The sequence below is a fragment of the Pecten maximus genome, unplaced genomic scaffold, assembly GCF_902652985.1.
Source record: "Pecten maximus unplaced genomic scaffold, xPecMax1.1, whole genome shotgun sequence".
Taxonomy (NCBI): domain Eukaryota; kingdom Metazoa; phylum Mollusca; class Bivalvia; order Pectinida; family Pectinidae; genus Pecten; species Pecten maximus.
In genome coordinates, this window is record NW_022982135.1 from 640,811 (window position 1) to 659,521 (window position 18,711).

Genomic DNA, 18,711 nt, shown 5'->3' on the forward strand with positions numbered 1-18,711 from the left:
AAAAAAACCAATGGTAAATGTAAAGTTTCAATTACGTTATACCGTACGTCCCTGGTCACATCGATCATAGCGTTGATAGGTATCAGTTATATACATGTAGTTAGCCTACTCCATATCGATCCACATTACAGGTAAATTTTATCGCATGAGTAAGCACCGATGAGTCCTGCTGATCCACTGTGATTCTCTGTGATCATCAGTGTCTCGATCGCGGAGGTTCACCGCGGCACGCTTGGTCACCGCGATCTTTGATGATTTAACCCCGGTGATTGATTGGCATAATTGGTCTATCACTAGGAAACACGGTGATTATTTCTCCATGTACACTCGTCACCATAAATCGCGGTGTGGGGGGTAGAAGTATTAAAAGCTACGGTCCTTACTGTATAGTCTGTTTCAGTACATGTATACGTATACATGGGATTCAAAGGTGACTAACAACAATAAAATTGAAGAAAGTGTTTAAGAATACCTTTAAAAATATACATTGATATTTACGTATTAATAACAGAATACATATAGTGATAATCTGTCACTTATATTAATAATGATATTACACAACACTATAAAATGAAATAATGGGGAAAAAAATTCATAATAAAAATGCACCATATGTATAGGTAACAATGATATACAGTGTACTTTCAATCATTTTTTTCTTGTTTTTTCCCCTTTCAATTAGATATGATTACTATATTATAATAAGCAACTAATTCTTACTAATTGAATTACTGTTTCAAAAAAAAAATAAATAAATAAAGGTGCATTTTTTTATAATCACATAAAGAGTTAACAGCATAAACTTCAATGATATGTAGTCAAAACATTTTACCAATTCCATTAGTTATTTTTCTCTGAACACTGACTGTACTTGACGTTACTGAAAATAGATTATAGATTGCAATTGCAATGGCAAATGCCCAGATTAGGGTTGATTTCTTGGAGAATGGTAGAGTATCAAGCTGGAGGTAAACCATGCGCAAAGAAGAGGAATAATCGCCAACTGGAATGGAGACTCCAGACTCTCAAGATGAGACTACGAAACAACACCATGGATGTGACTGCATATGCTGATGCAACTTCACATCTTATCCACTTGGAGTAATAAATCCAGGATAATGACAATTACATTGTATATACACGTGTATCATATACTTGCAATTGTGTTTCCTGAACATTAACATTCAATATCATAAAGCGACCTAAGTGATTATGATATACTTTGAGAAATGGAACTTGTGTATTCTAAACATTATATACAAGTGTAATTTAACATTCGATTTCATAAAGTAACTTGAACTTGCAAGGGCTATGATTACCATATACTCGTGTTAAAGGAAGTGACAATTATATAGACTAGTGTTTCTTTGTAATAACAAGATTAAACTATTTATTACGTGAATAATTTCGTATGTGAAGACTGCATATATGAGAACCACCGATATGATTAAACATTGACTTTGGTGATATTGTGAACTTCATCCGTGATTTCTAGGATTATACTGATTTATGCTTTATTATTCAATCAGTTTCATGATCATACGTTATCTAAATTGTTTTACTTGAACTATTAAAATGTCATTTAAAGTGTTTTTGTTTTTAATCGTTTTCTATTAAGTACATTATATCTGAGACTTGTATATCACATATACAAACAATATACAAGTCTATGATTATATATACCTGATATATATCACAATGAAACAGGTAACGTTGAGGTAACGTTGACTTGAACTTATTGATAATGTGCCATTGCAATGTAAAGGTTAAAATTGAACAAATGTATTTTCTGTTTTATTTATAACACATATTAGTTATGATAAAGTGTGAAATTTATAACAATGAAAGATATAGAAATTTATGAAAATTTGAGTTATTCGATTTTAATATTGTTTAATTATATAAAAGTATTTGTGATATATATATATATATATATATATATATTTAGTATACATTATCTATAAACTGTTAACAGCATGTAGCACAGATAATACAGGTAAACTGAGAATCAAATACTTCTCCAAAACAGGCTATAACTTACCTGTAATTAGTGCCTAATGTTCTCTATTGTTCCTACCCCAATGTTAAAATAGGATATGTTGGCTGAGTGGGAAGACACCAAAGATGTATAGAGAAAAAATCGGGCCTGAAAAAAAGTGCCCGTAATAACGGGGTGGTCGTAATTTTGAGGTGGTCGTAAGGTGAGGTTTCACTGTATGTTAACCTCTGTTATTGGTTCTCCTCAACAGAATCTAGCCTTAAGGGAATCTCCCACGAAGAGTGCATCAAATATTGATCGAGGACGGAATACATTGTACTTACGGTGAAGTCTTATCCAATCATGTTTTTGAATTACCGTAACTAGAACAATACGAGCCCTTTCAAAATGGAAAACCCCGCGTACTGTAATTTGAAAAACAGATCGAACAAAAGAGAGGATCTGTCTAGCCCGGAGATATCGCGGCCAGTGTTATTACCAAGATTACATATTTAAGCATTGCACGTTTACCAAATGGTAGTATACGGTCGATATGAATGCAATTTGGGTGACAGATACATCTAATATTGCCCGTTACCTGGACGTTTGTGCCATTTGTGCCGTTTGCCGCAAGCAAAGCGGCTCAGTTGAAATATGGCCGATCTAGACCAAAACATATTCATTGTTATTTATTTTATATATTTATATATGAATAAACATATTTCAAAAGCATTGTAAACATCGAACGCTGCAGAACATTCAAAATCAACTTATTTTGCAATATACATGTATATGACAAAAATAGCCTGACTGGCCCAAAACAAGTTGAAATTCTTTAACTTCTCACTTAATCTAATCTTTCGGTTGAACACGTCGCCATCTTGTTTGCGGTGTGCCGGTGCTTCCAAACCGACAGGAATTTGCGCGCGGATATTCAGAACACAATCAAGTAATTTTGCGCCTTTCCGCCGGCACAGCGGCACGTCAGAATCAAGTTCGCCCATTGTGTTTTTTTGTCTAGGTCCGTGGGATTGTATCGCTGAAGTAAAGGATAGAGGTTATAGAAACGCATTATTGATATCGTACCTTACAGCTGGATCAGTGGCGAGGCCCTATGACGTGTTTTCAACAGCCATTCATGGAATTTAAATTGCCGCGAAATTTAGATATAACTTTCTTTTAAAAAAATAGAGTGGCGCAATGTACACGTGTACATAATCATGTCACACACGGAGAACCGGATGGACGGGGCCACGATAGCACGGTTGGTAAGTGTGCTGGCCAGGCCATCCCAGGTAAAGATCCGAGGGGCGTGGTTTGACTGACCCTACTCGTCTCGGGCGGTGTTCCTTGGGAAGTTGAGAAATGGACCGGTCCAACTACAACAATGAGATCCCTTCTTGTTCTTGTTGTAGAAGTTTCAGAAGTTTTTATTTCACACTCAGATCATATATACGATACATGCGCAACACCAGAATATACACAGATAATTAATTAACATTAGACAATAGACAGCACTGGTATATTGGACATCACGGTAAAAACGTTGTTATTTTCATTGAATGTACGTATTCTGTCCAGTTAAGTTTCTGTGCCATCCCAAATTCACAGTCGATCCCTATGTCCAGCTTGACCACTCGATTTAGTGTCCAGCTTGACCACTCGATTTAGTTGGGAAATCCCCCCTAAATTACATTAAATGTCGAAATATTCCATCTGGGTTAGTTGGATAACGATGTTATACATGATTTTAAATGTTTTAACACGTTCTACACATATTCAGGCGTATACAGTAGTAGCGAAAAACTGGTATAGACTATATAAATATTGTACCAAGTTTGCGTGTAGACGTATCAGCGTACATTTTGTACGTATTCATTGTTCACTTGTTTGAACAGATTCCATCTACTGTACTGCTTCCCAGTGTAATTCTAGGATTGTATCTGACCATTTGACCATTCTTCTCTTTGTTGCTGAAGCTGTTATCGTTTTCAACCGCGGTCGAGTCACGCTGGACGCCATTTTTGTTTTCAAGTGTTGTTGTATGTTGTGCGCATGCGTTGTATCGTGTATGACACAAAATTTACATATCAGACTGTTGATCAACGGATTGTAATTACCTCTTTATCATTAATAATTTATGTTTTTATGTACAGATTTCATCAACATCAAATTGTCATCGTTCATAAGGATATATTTTTTAAATATATATACAATAATATGAAAAAAAAATGCAAAATAAAAATTGGTTTACCTTGGTGACCCTTTAACATGGAGCCTGAAATGTTTGCATAATAACTCCGCCGTAGCTGGTCCCAAGCCCGTGTTGAGAAAGGAGGAGGGAATCACCAACTAACAACATCTAACAGTCACCCCGGACTAATGTTCTAACCTAGAGTCGCGAGTAGAGGTTGTAACCTAAATCACCCCGGACTAATGTTCTAACCTAGAGTCGCGAGTAGAGGTTGTAACCTAAATCACCCCAGGACTAATGTTCTAACCTAGAGTCGCGAGTAGAGGTTGTAACCTAAATCACCCCGGACTAATGTTCTAACCTAGAGTCGCGAGTAGAGTTTGTAACCTAAATCACCCCGGACTAATGTTCTAACCTAGAGTCGCGAGTAGAGGTTGTAACCTAAATCACCCCAGACTAATGTTCTAACCTAGAGTCGTGAGTAGAGGTTGTAACCTAAATCACCCCGGACTAATGTTCTAACCTAGAGTCGCGAGTAGAGTTTGTAACCTAAATCACCCCGGACTAATGTTCTAACCTAGAGTCGCGAGTAGAGGTTGTAACCTAAATCACCCCAGACTAATGTTCTAACCTAGAGTCGTGAGTAGAGGTTGTAACCTAAATCACCCCGGACTAATGTTCTAACCTAGAGTCGCGAGTAGAGGTTGTAACCTAAATCACCCCAGACTAATGTTCTAACCTAGAGTCGCGAGTAGAGGTTGTAACCTAAATCACCCCGGACTAATGTTCTAACCTAGAGTCGCGAGTAGAGGTTGTAACCTAAATCACCCCAGACTAATGTTCTAACCTAGAGTCATGAGTAGAGGTTGTAACCTAAATCACCCCGGACTAATGTTCTAACCTAGAGTCGTGAGTAGAGGTTGTAACCTAAATCACCCCAGACTAATGTTCTAACCTAGAGTCGTGAGTAGAGGTTGTAACCTAAATCACCCCGGACTAATGTTCTAACCTAGAGTCGCGAGTAGAGGTTGTAACCTAAATCACCCCGGACTAATGTTCTAACCTAGAGTCGCGAGTAGAGGTTGTAACCTAAATCACCCCAGACTAATGTTCTAACCTAGAGTCGCGAGTAGAGGTTGTAACCTAAATCACCCCGGACTAATGTTCTAACCTAGAGTCGCGAGTAGAGGTTGTAACCTAAATCACCCCAGACTAATGTTCTAACCTAGAGTCGCGAGTAGAGGTTGTAACCTAAATCACCCCGGACTAATGTTCTAACCTAGAGTCGCGAGTAGAGGTTGTAACCTAAATCACCCCGGACTAATGTTCTAACCTAGAGTCGCGAGTAGAGGTTGTAACCTAAATCACCCCAGACTAATGTTCTAACCTAGAGTCGCGAGTAGAGGTTGTAACCTAAATCACCCCGGACTAATGTTCTAACCTAGAGTTGCGAGTAGAGGTTGTAACCTAAATCACCCCGGACTAATGTTCTAACCTAGAGTCGCGAGTAGAGGTTGTAACCTAAATCACCCCGGACTAATGTTCTAACCTAGAGTCGCGAGTAGAGGTTGTAACCTAAATCACCCCGGACTAATGTTCTAACCTAGAGTCGCGAGTAGAGGTTGTAACCTAAATCACCTCAGACTAATGTTCTAACCTAGAGTCGCGAGTAGAGGTTGTAACCTAAATCACCCCGGACTAATGTTCTAACCTAGAGTCATGAGTAGAGGTTGTAACCTAAATCACCCCGGACTAATGTTCTAACCTAGAGTCGCGAGTAGAGGTTGTAACCTAAATCACCCCGGACTAATGTTCTAACCTAGAGTCGCGAGTAGAGGTTGTAACCTAAATCACCCCGGACTAATGTTCTAACCTAGAGTCGTGAGTAGAGGTTGTAACCTAAATCACCCCGGACTAATGTTCTAACCTAGAGTCGCGAGTAGAGGTTGTAACCTAAATCACCCCGGACTAATGTTCTAACCTAGAGTCGCGAGTAGAGGTTGTAACCTAAATCACCCCGGACTAATGTTCTAACCTAGAGTCATGAGTAGAGGTTGTAACCTAAATCACCCCGGACTAATGTTCTAACCTAGAGTCGCGAGTAGAGGTTGTAACCTAAATCACCCCGGACTAATGTTCTAACCTAGAGTCGCGAGTAGAGGTTGTAACCTAAATCACCCCGGACTAATGTTCTAACCTAGAGTCGCGAGTAGAGGTTGTAACCTAAATCACCCCAGGACTAATGTTCTAACCTAGAGTCGCGAGTAGATGTTGTAACCTAAATCACCCCGGACTAATGTTCTAACCTAGAGTCGTGAGTAGAGGTTGTAACCTAAATCACCCCGGACTAATGTTCTAACCTAGAGTCGCGAGTAGAGGTTGTAACCTAAATCACCCCGGACTAATGTTCTAACCTAGAGTCGCGAGTAGAGGTTGTAACCTAAATCACCCCAGACTAATGTTCTAACCTAGAGTCGCGAGTAGATGTTGTAACCTAAATCACCCCGGACTAATGTTCTAACCTAGAGTCGCGAGTAGAGTTTGTAACCTAAATCACCCCGGACTAATGTTCTAACCTAGAGTCGCGAGTAGAGGTTGTAACCTAAATCACCCCGGACTAATGTTCTAACCTAGAGTCGTGAGTAGAGGTTGTAACCTAAATCACCCCGGACTAATGTTCTAACCTAGAGTCGCGAGTAGAGTTTGTAACCTAAATCACCCCGGACTAATGTTCTAACCTAGAGTCGTGAGTAGAGGTTGTAACCTAAATCACCCCGGACTAATGTTCTAACCTAGAGTCGTGAGTAGAGGTTGTAACCTAAATCACCCCAGACTAATGTTCTAACCTAGAGTCGCGAGTAGAGGTTGTAACCTAAATCACCCCGGACTAATGTTCTAACCTAGAGTCGCGAGTAGAGGTTGTAACCTAAATCACCCCGGACTAATGTTCTAACCTAGAGTCGCGAGTAGAGGTTGTAACCTAAATCACCCCAGACTAATGTTCTAACCTAGAGTCATGAGTAGAGGTTGTAACCTAAATCATCCCGGACTAATGTTCTAACCTAGAGTCGCGAGTAGAGGTTGTAACCTAAATCACCCCAGACTAATGTTCTAACCTAGAGTCGCGAGTAGAGGTTGTAACCTAAATCACCCCGGACTAATGTTCTAACCTAGAGTCATGAGTAGAGGTTGTAACCTAAATCACCCCGGACTAATGTTCTAACCTAGAGTCGCGAGTAGAGGTTGTAACCTAAATCACCCCAGACTAATGTTCTAACCTAGAGTCGCGAGTAGAGGTTGTAACCTAAATCACCCCGGACTAATGTTCTAACCTAGAGTCGCGAGTAGAGGTTGTAACCTAAATCACCCCAGACTAATGTTCTAACCTAGAGTCGCGAGTAGAGGTTGTAACCTAAATCATCCCGGACTAATGTTCTAACCTAGAGTCGCGAGTAGAGGTTGTAACCTAAATCACCCCAGACTAATGTTCTAACCTAGAGTCGCGAGTAGAGGTTGTAACCTAAATCACCCCAGACTAATGTTCTAACCTAGAGTCGCGAGTAGAGGTTGTAACCTAAATCACCCCGGACTAATGTTCTAACCTAGAGTCGCGAGTAGAGGTTGTAACCTAAATCACCCCGGACTAATGTTCTAACCTAGAGTCGCGAGTAGAGGTTGTAACCTAAATCACCCCAGACTAATGTTCTAACCTAGAGTCGCGAGTAGAGGTTGTAACCTAAATCACCCCGGACTAATGTTCTAACCTAGAGTCGCGAGTAGAGGTTGTAACCTAAATCACCCCGGACTAATGTTCTAACCTAGAGTCGCGAGTAGAGGTTGTAACCTAAATCACCCCGGACTAATGTTCTAACCTAGAGTCGCGAGTAGAGGTTGTAACCTAAATCACCCCGGACTAATGTTCTAACCTAGAGTCGCGAGTAGAGGTTGTAACCTAAATCACCCCGGACTAATGTTCTAACCTAGAGTCGTGAGTAGAGGTTGTAACCTAAATCACCCCGGACTAATGTTCTAACCTAGAGTCGCGAGTAGAGGTTGTAACCTAAATCACCCCAGACTAATGTTCTAACCTAGAGTCGTGAGTAGAGGTTGTAACCTAAATCATCCCGGACTAATGTTCTAACCTAGAGTCGCGAGTAGAGGTTGTAACCTAAATCACCCCGGACTAATGTTCTAACCTAGAGTCGCGAGTAGAGGTTGTAACCTAAATCACCCCGGACTAATGTTCTAACCTAGAGTCGCGAGTAGAGGTTGTAACCTAAATCACCCCGGACTAATGTTCTAACCTAGAGTCGCGAGTAGAGGTTGTAACCTAAATCACCCCGGACTAATGTTCTAACCTAGAGTCGCGAGTAGAGGTTGTAACCTAAATCACCCCGGACTAATGTTCTAACCTAGAGTCGCGAGTAGAGGTTGTAACCTAAATCACCCCGGACTAATGTTCTAACCTAGAGTCGCGAGTAGAGTTTGTAACCTAAATCACCCCGGACTAATGTTCTAACCTAGAGTCGCGAGTAGAGGTTGTAACCTAAATCACCCCGGACTAATGTTCTAACCTAGAGTCATGAGTAGAGGTTGTAACCTAAATCACCCCGGACTAATGTTCTAACCTAGAGTCGCGAGTAGAGTTTGTAACCTAAATCACCCCAGACTAATGTTCTAACCTAGAGTCGCGAGTAGAGGTTGTAACCTAAATCACCCCAGACTAATGTTCTAACCTAGAGTCGCGAGTAGAGGTTGTAACCTAAATCACCCCGGACTAATGTTCTAACCTAGAGTCGCGAGTAGAGGTTGTAACCTAAATCACCCCGGACTAATGTTCTAACCTAGAGTCGTGAGTAGAGGTTGTAACCTAAATCACCCCGGACTAATGTTCTAACCTAGAGTCGCGAGTAGAGGTTGTAACCTAAATCATCCCGGACTAATGTTCTAACCTAGAGTCGCGAGTAGAGGTTGTAACCTAAATCATCCCGGACTAATGTTCTAACCTAGAGTCGCGAGTAGAGGTTGTAACCTAAATCACCCCGGACTAATGTTCTAACCTAGAGTCGCGAGTAGAGGTTGTAACCTAAATCATCCCGGACTAATGTTCTAACCTAGAGTCGCGAGTAGAGGTTGTAACCTAAATCACCCCGGACTAATGTTCTAACCTAGAGTCGTGAGTAGAGGTTGTAACCTAAATCACCCCGGACTAATGTTCTAACCTAGAGTCGTGAGTAGAGGTTGTAACCTAAATCACCCCGGACTAATGTTCTAACCTAGAGTCGCGAGTAGAGTTTGTAACCTAAATCACCCCGGACTAATGTTCTAACCTAGAGTCGCGAGTAGAGGTTGTAACCTAAATCACCCCGGACTAATGTTCTAACCTAGAGTCGCGAGTAGAGGTTGTAACCTAAATCACCCCGGACTAATGTTCTAACCTAGAGTCGCGAGTAGAGGTTGTAACCTAAATCACCCCGGACTAATGTTCTAACCTAGAGTCATGAGTAGAGGTTGTAACCTAAATCACCCCGGACTAATGTTCTAACCTAGAGTCGCGAGTAGAGGTTGTAACCTAAATCACCCCGGACTAATGTTCTAACCTAGAGTCGCGAGTAGAGGTTGTAACCTAAATCACCCCGGACTAATGTTCTAACCTAGAGTCGCGAGTAGAGGTTGTAACCTAAATCACCCCAGACTAATGTTCTAACCTAGAGTCGCGAGTAGAGGTTGTAACCTAAATCACCCCGGACTAATGTTCTAACCTAGAGTCGTGAGTAGAGGTTGTAACCTAAATCACCCCGGACTAATGTTCTAACCTAGAGTCGCGAGTAGAGGTTGTAACCTAAATCACCCCAGACTAATGTTCTAACCTAGAGTCGCGAGTAGAGGTTGTAACCTAAATCACCCCGGACTAATGTTCTAACCTAGAGTCGCGAGTAGAGGTTGTAACCTAAATCACCCCAGACTAATGTTCTAACCTAGAGTCGCGAGTAGAGGTTGTAACCTAAATCACCCCGGACTAATGTTCTAACCTAGAGTCGCGAGTAGAGGTTGTAACCTAAATCACCCCAGACTAATGTTCTAACCTAGAGTCGCGAGTAAAGGTTGTAACCTAAATCACCCCGGACTAATGTTCTAACCTAGAGTTGCGAGTAGAGGTTGTAACCTAAATCACCCCAGACTAATGTTCTAACCTAGAGTCGCGAGTAGAGGTTGTAACCTAAATCACCCCGGACTAATGTTCTAACCTAGAGTCGCGAGTAGAGGTTGTAACCTAAATCACCCCGGACTAATGTTCTAACCTAGAGTTGCGAGTAGAGGTTGTAACCTAAATCACCCCAGACTAATGTTCTAACCTAGAGTCGCGAGTAGAGGTTGTAACCTAAATCACCCCGGACTAATGTTCTAACCTAGAGTCGCGAGTAGAGGTTGTAACCTTAATCACCCCGGACTAATGTTCTAACCTAGAGTCGCGAGTAGAGGTTGTAACCTAAATCACCCCGGACTAATGTTCTAACCTAGAGTCGCGAGTAGAGGTTGTAACCTAAATCACCCCAGACTAATGTTCTAACCTAGAGTCGCGAGTAGAGGTTGTAACCTAAATCACCCCGGACTAATGTTCTAACCTAGAGTCGTGAGTAGAGGTTGTAACCTAAATCACCCCGGACTAATGTTCTAACCTAGAGTCGCGAGTAGAGGTTGTAATCTAAATCACCCCGGACTAATGTTCTAACCTAGAGTCGCGAGTAGAGGTTGTAACCTAAATCGAGACTTTAAACCAGCAACATCAACATCAACATCATCAAAATAAGGAGAATGTAAAGAAGGAGAACATTCCATTAGAAGGAGAATCTAGGATTCCAAAAAGGAAAGATTCCATTAGAAGGAGAATCTAGGATTCCAAAAAGGAAAGATTCCATTAGAAGGACTATATCAATTAGAAGGAGGTTTTCTTGGATACTAAAATATCATATTCAGACTCTGGTTTAGAGTCGACAGAGAACAGTTAAGTTCCTAGTATGGATGATATATATGGGTGTGACTGAGAGCTGTTGGACAACTATGTACCTCATGTATTCATATTTATAGTTAAAATAAAACATGAGGAAAGGCAACATTGGACTGGTGTCAGTGTTTTTTTAGGGTCGATTTGGGGCCAAATTTCGGCCCCTTCCCCTAGAGAAATTTTGTTGTATTTTCCCAATTTCTTGCTCATATTTTCCTATTCAGAAAATATCCCTTCACATCAACGATGTCGTTTTCCTCAATTTTTCAAATCGAGCGCACCGCGAAAGTTTGTGTCGATCGAGTGTTTTAATTGCACACGTGTCTCACATATGCTATGACAAGCGCTTGAAAGTTTAAGATCATGTAAACAAGAGTCGCACAACTCGAATGTATTATGTCAAAAGACTGACAAAAAAAAGATAGTAAAGGCCTTACGAAAGTGAGTGACTTCTTCAAAAAGTCTTCCGTCGGCGATATACCAAACAACCCGTCAACCAATGAATCATCATCCAACATTGAATCTGTTTTATCAACCGTCCAGACGGAATGTTTACCCGTAGCAAAAATCAATGTACATGTAACCCGCGACGAAAGTCTGATATTAACTTTATCGGGGAAAAAAAGAGAAGCAGTGCGATAGACGAAAATTTAATGCTGCCAAATATGAATCTGCCTTCTCTTGGCTTTATCACAGTAGAGTGACATGTGGCTACATGTGCAAGTACTGAGAACTGTTTGAGAATTGTTTGTTTTGGTGCACATTCGAGTTGTAAGCCATTTGTTACAAATTAAAGGGTGTAAAACTTGGGACACAACATCCTTCAAGAAAATGGAAAAACATGACCACTGACCTGGACTCTTTGGTGGACAAGCTCAAGGGACAAAAACAAGGAAAATGGCCCTTTAGATAGCTATTAAGAATCCTTAGGCCAGATGAATGTTGAAAGTTTAACAGATAAATAAATATTTGGATGTGTTATTGAATTTATTATTTTTTTTTTTTTTTGCATCTAAAACCAACAGCAAATTTTCCCAATCGGGGAAAAATATCGCTGTATTTTCCTAATTGAAAAGGTACAGGCCCCTGTAAAAATGGGATGAACAAATCACTGGGTGTGATATTTTGTGACATCATCATGGAGAACAACACTCGGTCATATTTATACAGAAAATTTCAAGGAGCTGCGGCGGACGGTTATGGAGTTATAGCCAGGATTTTTGACTAAGTTTCCATGGTGACAGAAAAAAAACCGAAAATGGAAGGTCCACAATAGCAAAAGGCACAACTAGGGAACTTAATATATATAGTATAATATATACAGAAAGTTTCAAGGAGCTGCATTGAACGGTTATGCACAAACGCGTTTCGCGGGGGATAAAAATGTGATTTCCCTATAACTATAGTAAAGTTTATCCCCTCCCAAGGGGCAAATGTGAGACCCCAGGGCTAGAAAATTCACAATTATGGTAACAGCACCTTAAGACCCTTCCATCTGTGAAGAGTATTTGATTCTACCTTATTTGGTTTGTAAGAAGAAGATTTTTGAAATTTCAGTCAATTTGACCCGTTTTGGCCCCGTCCACCAGCCCCTGGGGGTCAACCAGGGCCAACATGTACATACCATCAAACCGTCATCTCATGCTGATAATTTGAACCAAGTTAGAATGAATTCCAATACAAATCCAACAAATAATAGTCTAAAATGTGATTTCCCTATAAACTTTAGTAAAGTTTACCCCCTCCCCAGGGGGCAAACGCGAGACCCCAGGGTAATGAAATTCACAATTTTGGTAAAGCACCCTAAGACCATTCCATCTTATAATGAAGAGTATTTGATTCTACCATATCTGATCATGAGAGTAGAGAAGAAGATTTTTGAAATTTCAGTCAATTCAACCCTTTTTGGCCCCTCCCCTCAGGCCCCTGGGGGATGGGGACCATATATCTATATATTTCACAATTTTAGTTGACCTTTAGCCATAGAAGCTCCCTGCCAAATTTCATTGAATTTGGTTCTGTGGTTTTGGAGAAGAAGTTGAAAATGTAAATTGTTTACGGACGAAGACGCACAACGACAGACAAAAAGGGATTAGAATAGGTCACTTGAGACTTTGTCTCAGGTGACCTAAAAATCTGATCAAAAAAATCTTTCCTGCATTTATTTGCTTGTGGTCAATATTTTCTTAAATTGTTAAGTTATTCCATATTTTCTACTTTTAGTAACTTAATAAGTTTAAATATACTAGGTATTTAAAATGATATGGTTTTATCAAATTAATACGAATGTCTGCACAACATTTTCACCACATACAAGAGGCCCAGGGGCCTTAACGGTCATCTGACTCTAAATTAAAGACCCTTATACTATTACATGTAGTATGCATAATATATAGTGGCCATCTTGGAATTTGGATCATTCCGAAAAATAACAACACTTGATCAAGATTTTATCAGGATCATTTCTGGTAAGTTAGAGCTGAATCCCACTGGTGGAATTTGAGAAGAAGTTTGAAATAGGTGTTGTTAAGAAGAACCATGATTGCGCAATCATGTTACAAAATGGCCGACATGGCTACCATGTCAAAGTTTTTACGAAGCCGAAAAATAACAACACTTTATTGGCTCGCCTTCCTTGACATCCTCACCAATTTCCAGCTCAATCGCACAAGTGGAACTGGAGAAGAAGTTTAAAATGTGTTTTTCAAGATGGTTGCCATGGCGGCCATCTTTGATTTCTGACCGACCTGAAAAATAACAACACTTCCTTAGGACCATCAATGAAAATCCTTTAAGTTAAATGTATGTATCGTCTTAGAAAAAAATTTACTTTGTGTTTTCGTACTGTCTAATTAAATTAAATCACGGTGTGACAACAGTATTTCACACTACTACATTTTTATCAAGTCTTTATCTTGCAAAATTAAGAAATGGATATATTTATGCTAATATGTGAGGAAAGGGTTACAACATGTCCTTAGAAGCGCATAAAATTTTATAAAAATATGCCCAAAAAAAATTGGTCAGAAAGGCTAGAAAATTGATAGCGCAAGTAAGATTATTTTGTCATCTCGCTGTATAGTAGACCAGAGATGTATATATCACATATATGTGATGTTTACGTCTCTGAGTAGACCTATAGTGTACATGCCATTGTTTGAGCTTTTAAAATTAGGACGTTTGGAAAGATGACATGTTATAATAGTGTAGTGGGACTGGACTGAGTCGATCATCGGTGACCAGGTAGCTAAATTGGTAGAGCATCTGGCTAGTGTTCGGAGGTCCTGGGTTCGAGCCCCGGTCTGGCCGCTATGTTTTCTCCTCTCCTGTTACAAAATTGGCGCCCAACTAAAATACCCACGCTGGTGGTTGATATATCACTTCGCGTTTTGTTCGTCACTTAGTGTTTCAGCTGAGGCTGAAGCCCTGAGGACTAGTCACAATACCACGGGACTAGTACCTAAACATTTTACTAGTCCTTTGGACTAATATATTGAAACAGTTAGTTTCTAAGCCTGACGACCATGTGTGTAGTTTATACGCAGCACACGTTGTTATAGCCTCGTCCTCGGCTCCGTGACACATCTCGCGATAAATATAAATGAGGCGAGTTATTTTTATACACTGATGTTTCAAGGACTCCCCCGGTCAAGCATCCAGGCCAGTGGTCATTTTAATGTTAGGAGAGCATCAATGAGCATATTTGATTGTTATTAATACATGTGTGCAACTAGAATTTTAGGTTGTTTGGGAGCATTTGGCTTTAAGGAAAACTGGAAATTTCAAGATTTAAAAAAGATTTTTGAATACATTAGTGAATAACTTTTTTATATGATATGATTTTTGAATACATTTAAGGATTAACATCAATTATTTGTTTCTGTTATACAGTCATAACAGAAAAAACTGGAGTGTACTCTAAATAAACCGCGAAGTGGTTAATGAAGAGAGTTCACTCCAGTTTTTTATGTTATGACTACATGTATAACAGATAAATAATTAATGTTAATTCTTATAATTTAATTTCGTCTTATACACACCAAGATATTTCACTTTCTTTGGCGAACTCTTTTCTGTGATAAATTATTACGCAACGTCATCAGCCAATCAAAAATGACGTTACATTTCGCAACATCAAAAATTTTGTTATGGAGGTATAACAAAATTATTTCAGCCAATAGAAATGCGTGTTTCATACAAAATGAAATTATTAGTGAATAATATGAATGAAGGCAAAGCCTTAGAAGAGTGCAGCTATAATCACCTGACTCACTCACCGTTAATCAAGAAGGAAACACAGGGACATGAGAATAACAGTCTAAGAACATGTACCATATTTTCTTTTATTTATTTATTTATTTTTCTGCAAAATATGCTAAAAACTAAAACAAGGCAAATATTAAGTCCTAATCCAATACAATGTCATATAGACTGTTAATTATACACCCCCCATTAAAAAAATAACAACATGTAAACAAATTTTAAAATTAACGATGTATTACATCAATTCGTATATCACCTGAAATTCTTATTGTTTGTCCCGATGTGACTGTCATTGTCTTTAGTTTCCAAATTCCAAATGATCGTACATGTCATATCCCGTCCCTGATGACATGTGCACTGAATAATGGCATCACTATTCTACTGCCACATTTCATATGCTACTAACAACGTAAAAGGGCAGACGATACAACAAGATTTTCATATATAACGGGAAAGCGAATATATGGTCTCCACAGGGGATCGAACCTGCGACTCTCTGCTTACTGGTCCGACGCTCTATCGGCTGAGCTAAAGGGAAATCCCCCACTAGAAATCGCTATGTACACAATTCAAAATTAAAAATTGCCTCACTACTCACTTTTCAAACGTGTTCAACCCGAACGCACATTAACCCAGTTTTTATCCCCAACGAAGCCTCTCATTTCTATATAGCTTGCACTTGGAGTGGTTAACCGATGTAACAGAAAAGCAAGTAATGTGCCTCCACCGACATCGAACCGCGACCTCCGGTTTTACTGGACATTTGCTTTACCGACTGAGCTAAAGGGGACTAACGCGATGCTAGAAGGCAATCATATCACTATAAACTATACTTACAATTAAAACTAGCGACGTTTTCATTTTATGCACGTGTAGGGGTTTGGTATTTGTTTTGTTTTTATTGAAGCAAGGGCATATATTAGCATATATATCAAAGTAAATGGTTGTAGCAACAAGAAGCAAAATCACTCGCTTTAACTATTATTTAAGATATATTATAAACATGAATGTTTTTATTTAAATCTGAAGGTGAGTGGGCTTCATTTTCCACATAAAGAACCAAATTACAAAGTCTGTTTTCTCCTGTGAATGTTTGGTATACTTAATGTCCTCACTGTATACTTATACCATGAGAACTATAATGTGGAAGTTTGTAATTGAACATCACATAGATTTTGGAAAGTTAGACTAATACAAACAGAATGGAAACTCCTCATTCACGTAAATGCTTTGATACACACTGTACATTGTACAATGATAACTTATCCTTTCCTTTTTACGATGCCTTGTTAATCATAATATCCAGTAATTCAAGTTCAAGGTGTAAAGACATCGACACAGTAAAATATTTTTAAAATTATGAGCTGTATTTTATTATTTGAATACAAGTTTTGATAAGGTTTTATGACAAAAATTTGCAGCAACTACTGCAGTTAATACAGTCTATACACACTAAGAAAATACAGAAGATATTGAATTGTTTCCCTTAAATTATCACATATTTCAGACATATGGAAGACGAAAAACTCTTAAAATATATGCGCTGAGAAAGCGCAGGAATCCGTGGCATAATCTTTGATGTTGAATTCTTATGACGTCACGCTTAACGACAGCACCATTCTGAATGGGATGTTCAACTCAGTAATATTTCAGGGTTTTCGGTTGTAACCTGGAAAGTTGAGCTTATAATGTTGTTATCCAATAATAATACAATTGAAAACTGTTCTATATCATGCACATATGCAGCAAAATAAACCCTTATTCTACTCTCGCATCCAATATTTGATCAGCACCGAACGTGGGAAGGTCCCGATTTAGGTAACCAACGATATCATGATCTCAAGTCAATCAAATTCGCAAAATACATTTACCTCGTCAGACAATAGGAAAATTGAAATGGTAACTTTTAAGTGATTTGAACTATCTTTCAGTTACTTGTTTCGACAAGAGAGAAAAAATCATTTAGATCTCGTCGTGTAGGGAACGAGATTTCAAACATGGCCGCCTCTACTGGAGGTGCGAGACTTTTCCCGCGGGACACGATTTCAAAGTTGAAGGATATAGAATTTATTGGAAATATAGCTTATACATGTGTTGTCTTAAAGAGAGCTTCGCTCTCGCGCCCTTTGGGCGCGATGAGCTGCGCTCTTATTAGTATGTCTAACTTTTTTATTCTGAAAGTTTTTAGAAGAAATAATTACATGGACACATTTGGAGGTCACTTATTTAGTAGTAATCAGGTAATTATAGTGGTCAAGTGGTCAAGGGTCCCCTGGAGGTACAGTGATGTGGAAATCTAGAGTATCAAAGAGATTGGTTTGGTTTGGTTTATTTTGTTTAACGTCCTATTAACAGCTAAGGTCATTTACGGACGGCCTCCCGTGCATGCGACATGCATGCATGTGGTGAGTGCGTATGTGTGTTTTGGGAAGCTGCGGTATGATCAAAGAGAGTAAAACATGTACACTGTACTGACACCAAGCAATGTGACTGAGTTTGAATGTTAAGTAGAACGACCCAGAAGTATAAGTGTGGTCTGAGGCCATGTAGAGTACATATGGTGTGTAGTTTGTCAGTCCTGTTAACATAATTAGTCACTTTGGAGTGATATTACACATTAGGTTCACAAGGCGGTAAAGTACAATACATTGTTACAACGAGGCTAACACCATATCAGATAATTACCTTACGTTAAATTAACACTTGGTCTTTGACTTGATGCTTCTAAATGTTATGACATTCTTGGGAAAGATTCACTGCTCCGATGACAAGCTCGATTGGCTTGTCTGTGCCACCTCGGCTGTTTTCTCTGTTAGAAAAACCCATTACGTCATCGGAATTTCCATCTTTTTACTTCCTCTTTTGTTTTTCGTAAAATTACGATTGATTTCTCAGTAATTCCTTTTAATCACAGCATTGTCTTGACCATTGCCAGGTTGTATGACAAAAACTGTTTGAGGAGACAATTCTGTTAACCAGGACCAAATACAATTAAATGTAAAACAAACACTTAAAACGATGTAATCATACCGCCCCCTTATGGGCGGCCGTTTTAGGATAAAATACAGACACTACTTAAGTGCAAAAACTTTTGCACTTAAGTGCAAAAAAATTAACATAATGGCAAAAAATTACATAATGGCAAAAACTTTTTCACTTAAGTGCAAAAACCACATAATGCAAAAAAACCTCTTTTGCCATTATGTAGTAATCTTTTTACATTATGTACCTGCGCACATAAGTACAAAAAATTTCTTCGTATCCCTCTCT

General features: G+C 39.2%; 1 protein-coding gene across 2 annotated transcripts in view; it reads right to left on the reverse strand.

Moving 5' to 3' along the window:
* LOC117320370 overlaps positions 1 to 18,470 on the reverse strand; it is a 242,323-nt gene extending 223,853 nt beyond the window's left edge. For both annotated transcript variants that reach the window (XM_033874971.1, XM_033874969.1), the window contains exon 1: positions 18,127 to 18,470. The gene's annotated coding sequence lies outside the window, so the exon portion shown is untranslated. The remainder of the gene's footprint in view (positions 1 to 18,126) is intronic.
* Positions 18,471 to 18,711: the final 241 nt, after the last annotated feature.